The sequence below is a fragment of the Geospiza fortis genome, unplaced genomic scaffold, assembly GCF_000277835.1.
Source record: "Geospiza fortis unplaced genomic scaffold, GeoFor_1.0 scaffold275, whole genome shotgun sequence".
Classification (NCBI taxonomy): domain Eukaryota; kingdom Metazoa; phylum Chordata; class Aves; order Passeriformes; family Thraupidae; genus Geospiza; species Geospiza fortis.
The window spans coordinates 4678680-4684771 of NW_005054341.1; positions in this window are offsets into that span (position 1 = coordinate 4678680).

The following is a 6092-nucleotide window of genomic DNA, read 5'->3' on the forward strand; positions in this document are numbered from 1 at the left end:
CGCCCCGTGCCCCAGGCACGGCACAATTTCGGGCTCCCCCGAGCGGGGAGCAGCAGCCAGCAGCTCCCTCAGGAAGGGCTGCCTTCAGCCCACAGACCCCTCCAGCCCCAGATCTGCCACCTCGGGGTAACTGGGAATGGGGGGGGTCGCAGCGCCCCGCTCCTCCCATCCCGATCCCCCCCGGCTTCCACCGGGAACCCATCCACGCCATGGGCTCGGCCGGGAAAACGCTAAAATACAGAAATTCAAGTCAATGTCTCAGGGCTCTCCCAAAGCTCTCTCCACTTCCTGTGACAAAACAAAACACGCTTCGTTTGAAACTCATTCTTCCTCTATTTAGTGCCGAGAAACGATGACCAAAAGCGCCCTCAAAACCCTCCCGGGATGCTGCTCCCTTTCCCGAGCCATGCACACCGCAGGCAGAGCACGGAGCGGGGCTGGGGCAGCCTCAGCAAGGCACGGAATCTTTCATTTCAAACGATTTCATTTCAAATCTCGAGCTGCGCTGAATTTCCACGTCGCTATTTTCGTCTACCCCCCTCCCCCTTCCCCCCTCCTTCCCCCCATCACTGATCTCAAACCTTAGCCAAAGGTGGCAAAAGGGGGGGACAGGGGAGAAATTTGGGGTTTGCCTCATCCACTTCCCTGCGCCGGGGTCAAACACACTGGGAATATTTGCAGAGAAGGAAAATCGAGGCAAATCTATTTGCTTTGACTCGTGTGGGGAGAGTGGAACACTGAGAGATCCCAAAATCCTCAGGCTTTTCCCACTCATTCACCACGGGTGAAGAAAACAGATTTTTTGGGAAGTTCAGCCCCAGGAATTGGACTTTGATAATCCTTGTGAGTCCATTTCAACTCGGGATATTCTACCAGTCACATTTCCAGCACTTCTGGGCTGCCCTCCCGCCAACACTGCTCCCTGAGCATCCCCTGGGCAGCTGAATGGAAAAACAGGGGAGAAAAGGGAATTTGTGGTTGATCTGATTTTGCTCCATCATAATTTTTCAGTGGATGCTTGACCTGAGGGGGAATGGCTTTTATCCCGGGAAAACGGGAACAGTTGGCTTAAAAATGTCGCACCCGGAAAATCGTACAGGATTTCCCCAGGGGTTTGGAATTTGCCTCTGAGATTTAAGCTGAAAAATTCGATATCAAGAAACCCAGCTGGTAAATCACACAGGCCTTTCCCAGAGACTGGGATTTGCCTCTAGGAATTATTCTGGAAAACTCAATACCAAGAAACCCACCTGTCATGATTCTCTTAGCAGTAGCAGTTAAATCTGTGGGTGCTTCCCTCTATTCCCAATCCTGGCATTTATTCCCAATCCTTGCATTTATTCCCAATCCTTTCCTATTATAAAAATAATCCTTTTAAAATAATCATTTTTTTAACTTTTTTTTAAAATTAGCCCCCCCACTTGGCTTAATTTATACTATTAAGGATATAATTGTTATTATATGAATTATATTATTTTCATTATATTTATCACATTACATTAATTCTCTCTATTCTATCACAGTATGTTATTAAATTTAATTTAATAAATAGATTTTTTATATTTCAACTTTATTTAATAAACAAATATTTTGATGTATTAATCACCATATTATTCAATAAACATACAAACAGTTTACATGTAAGAATACATTTAATAATTTTATTTGAACAGAAATAAATGTCTTTGTATGCAATATAGAAATAAAGAAAAATACATTTACATATAAATAGAAATATATTTACATAAATTTAATTTTATATGAATATACATGTATAGGATTTATTTAAATATAAAAAGCAGGGGAATGTTGGGAGCTGTTGGATTTTAATTAATTGCCGTGCTAGATTTTAATTAATTGCCCTGCTGGATTTTAATTGCCTTTCCTGATTTAAATTCCCCTCCCTGATTTTAATGCCATGGAAAAGTGTGGAAGAGCTCAGAGAGCCTGGGAAGGGGCACTTTTGTGCCAGGATTTAGTCCCAAAAATTTGGCAAATATTTTCAAAAGAAAATAAATCCCAAACATCTGAAAAGCCCCAAATCCCTAAAACATAGCCTGGGTGCCCTTGGAATCACAACACCACAGGAATGGGCTCCAGGGGGACCTGGGTTGGACCTGGGTGCTGGGACGGACATGGCAAAATCCCTGTATGGGTTTCCTGGGAATTCCCGGCAGGGGACAAGAGCAGCTGCCCAAAAGTCCTGGGAATGGGCACAGGGAGAGGGAGAGGAGCAGCTGGGAGATGAGGAATCCCAGTACCAACACCAGCACCACCAGCACCAGCAGTAAAACCAGAACCAGCAGCGCCAGCACCACAGCACCAGCATCACCAGTACAAGCAGAACCAGCAGCACAAGCACAACCAGAACCAGCAAACCCAGTACAACCAGAACCAGCAAACCCAGTACAACCAGAACCAGCAAACCCAGTACAACCAGAACCAGCACCACCAGCAGCAGCAGCCCCAGCAGAACCAGCCCTGGCAGCCACCCAGTCACCGCTGACTCATTTTCGGCCGGAGCCTCCCGGCGCTGCTGCTCCGTGGGGTTTTCCCTTCCTCCTCTGCCACCAAATTACCCAACCCCCCCATGACGTGGGGCTGCAGTTCCAGGAACTGCTCAGCTCCCCACAGCCCAGTTTCCAGCCCAGGAGCCGAACTGGTGCTGTTGGAAGTGCTGGTGGCACCCACAGCCTCGCTCCGGCAGCGGGACACGGATCGGGCACCCGGCATTCCCAGGCTGGGCCCCTCAGCTCGGCACTCTCATCCCAAAAACTCATCCAAAGCCACTCCCTGCCCTTCCCACAGAGACATTTATCCATCCCGTGGAGGCACTCACCGGGTCCATGGCTCCTTCCCCACATCCTCTGGAGCGTCTGAGACGGGAAGAGAGAACATCCAGGACTGGGTATGTTTTCATGGGAGTGGGTGGAAAAATCCCAAAGTGCTGACTGCAATTGTTTCCCACCATTAAATAATTGGGAAGGGGAAAAGATCCTGCTTTCCAGTCTTAATCCCAGCAGGACAGCCATGCTTCTGCTGATTCCCTGGGGAAAAATAAGGAAAAAAGGCTTTTTTTTAGTTTATGCTGCTTCAAAAACCTCTGCTGCTTCTTCTGTTCCAGAAACAGGGAATCACCTATGGAGGAAGCAGCACTGGGAATGCTGGAAGCAGGAGAAGAGCAGGATTTCTGGCCCTCTGCTCCCAGGTTTATGCCGGTGGGTTTTGGGCTGCAGGGTGGGAATGATCCATGGCTTTGTGCCCCTGGGATCACAGGCAGGATGCTCCACCACAGGGATTCACCCCTGTGCTTCCCACACTTCTCCTTCCACAGCCATTTGATGGCAAGGGGTGAGGATGAGCTTCCCTGGGAAACCCCAGCCCCATCCAGCACAGCTTCTGCTGGAATGTCATGAACTCTCTGATATCGAGGATTAACAGGAATGACAGGGGGATGTTGGGATGAGAGCAGAAACCTTGGCTCCAGCATCCTTCCCCGGGCTGCAGGAATTGTGCAGGCAGAGCAAAGCACAGATAAAAATCCATCAGCAAGGGAAAACTGCAAGAATTCCGCTAATTCCAGTCTCACTTTCCCTCTGCTCAGAGCCCCCTCCTTCCCAGCCACAGGAGCATCCCCCTGGAGCAAATTCCCCACACCCCAATTCCTGAAGCCACCCATGGATCCCCTGCCATGGGATCCCTCCATGGATCCCAGAGCAGACCAAATCCATCCCCCATCCTACCTGGCCTCTCCTCTCCTCGCCGCACTCCCAGCCCGGGATGTGCCGAGGGTTTTTATGGCCCTGTCCCTCCCGCCAGGATGTGGGGAAGGAGACTTTCCCATGGCCCAGGGGCTCTCCCACTTCCCCCATCGGGAAAGGATCAGGGAGTTTTTTATCATCAGAAAGAGATTTTGCTGGGAAAGGTCTCGTTTCCCAGGGCCTGGAGCCAAATCCATGGGGACTGTTGGCTGAGGAGCTTGGGAAGGGGATGAGATATCCCAGAATGGGAGCGGGAGGCTCCTTCACCCAGGGAATGCATCCCTGAGCTCTCAGGCACCTTGGATATTCTTCCAGCCTGGAAAACCCCATTTTCCCCCCATTCCCATCTAAAAGAAGCTGTGTCCTCCCAGCAAATCCCCTAGGAAAGGCTGTGGCTGCACGTGAGGGATGGAAACCATCCCCATTCCCCAGGGAGCAGCTCCAGAGATGCTCACCCCACTCCAAGCCCTTTCCCTCCCAGCTCAGGGACCTTTTCCCTCTCTCCTGCAGCCCGGGGGTGGCTGTCACCCTGCTGCAGTCCCCACTCTGGGTTTTTCCCACCACATTTCTGTTCCATGTGCTCTGGAGCTGCTGTATTTCGGGAAAACAACGCGCCCCATGGTCAGCTTAGGGCAGGGCTGTGCTCCTGGATGCAGCTGGAGTTTGGAGATGACTCAGGGGCACGAGCAGCCCTGGGAGCTGTGACACGGCAGGGAGGGGGAGCCCCGGGGGGTGACAGAGGGAAGGGGCAGCTCCGGGAACCTTTAATCCGCCTTTTCCAAATCCACGCTAATCACACTCGGATTTATGACACTGGAGAGGCAGCTCGGGGGCAGAGGGGGTTGGCACTGAGTCCTCCATGGCCATGCCACCATTCCAACCTCAATCCTGTCTTCAGGACCTGATGGTGGCTTTAACCCTTCCAGCACCATCACTGCAGCGCAAGGAAAAGCCTAGCAGTGCCTGAGGGAGCTGACATGGGATGAGCGATGGCCCGGCTCAGCTGAAGGAGGAAAACCACCCCAAACCATCCCTTTTTTGTCCTCATCTGCGGCTTTCACCCATTTTCCATCCAGCTCACTTGCCCGAGACTCCAGGGATTACAAACCTCCAAATGAACCCAGGAACTGTGGAATTCTGGAGGCGTTGGAGCACCACACTGGCTACAGTGGCACCAAATGCTTGGCTACTCCCCACAAAAAACTGGGAGATGGATGGAAAATTCCTCCTCTTTGGCCAGTGCTTCCCACCAACATCCCTGGAGCTCCTCCCAGCACAGCACAAGCCGGTGGGAAATGCCCTTCCTGGAAGAAATCACACCACGAGCATCCTATGGGAAGGAGGAACATGAGGGTTGGGAGTATTTTCCACTGTGGTGGGAAAACACTCAGCCTGCTCCCTTTCCACCTTTTATTCCCCCCAAAATTGCAACAGGAAAATGTGCTGGCAGTCATTAGCATCTCCCTGGAAAATGCCAGCCCAGCTTCCAGATCCAACTCTCCAGAAACCCCTGGAGCGGCTGCGAGCTTTAGGGAACGCCAGAATTATCGTCCAAAATCCCATTTTCCTTCTAAAAAGAAAGGGGTGGAAACTGCTCCTGCTGGATATTCCCGGTGGGATGGAATATCTTCTGCAGGATGCAGATCCCAAAAGAATCATGTCACACCACCACCTGCATCACCTGTGGGGTTCAGCCACATCCACCCGAGCAACGCAACACCCCAAGGGATCCCTTGGGATAGCTGGGATCCCACGGGATCCGGCTGCTCTGCCGGGCATGCCGGCACCTGCCTTCCCGCAGAACGAACAAACAAGTTGCTAAGTCACAGCAAAACCATGAAAGCAAAACCACAGAGCCCCAAAGCGCCTCTGAGTCACTCCCTGGCCGCCGCCACGGCCCCACAGCTCTCCCAAAATTCGCCGCCACCTGCAGCCGCTGATCCGTGCTCCAAAGGGCTGCTCCGGCGGTGCTGGGAAGCGTTTCCCAGCAGGGAAAGCCTCTCTGAGTGCGCACAGGATGGATGGAGGAGCTGAGGTGATGCCCAAACCAATCTGGCAGCTCCACTCATCCCTTCTTTCCTGTAACCTCACCTGGATTTTTTATTTTTATCGTTATCGGACGGTGCCGAACGCTGGTGAGGACGGGGATGGAGCCGAGCCCCGGGCAGAGAGCGCTCCCGGGATTAGTCAGCGGTGGCGACATGAGTCACGGAGGTTTGGCCGCCCAGTAAACCCGGGATTTTCGGGTTCCCGGCTCCGGGGTTGTCCTGGGGACACCTTTCGGTAACCGGTGCCCGGTTCTCGCAGCCGCCTCCCGGCGCCGCTGCTCTG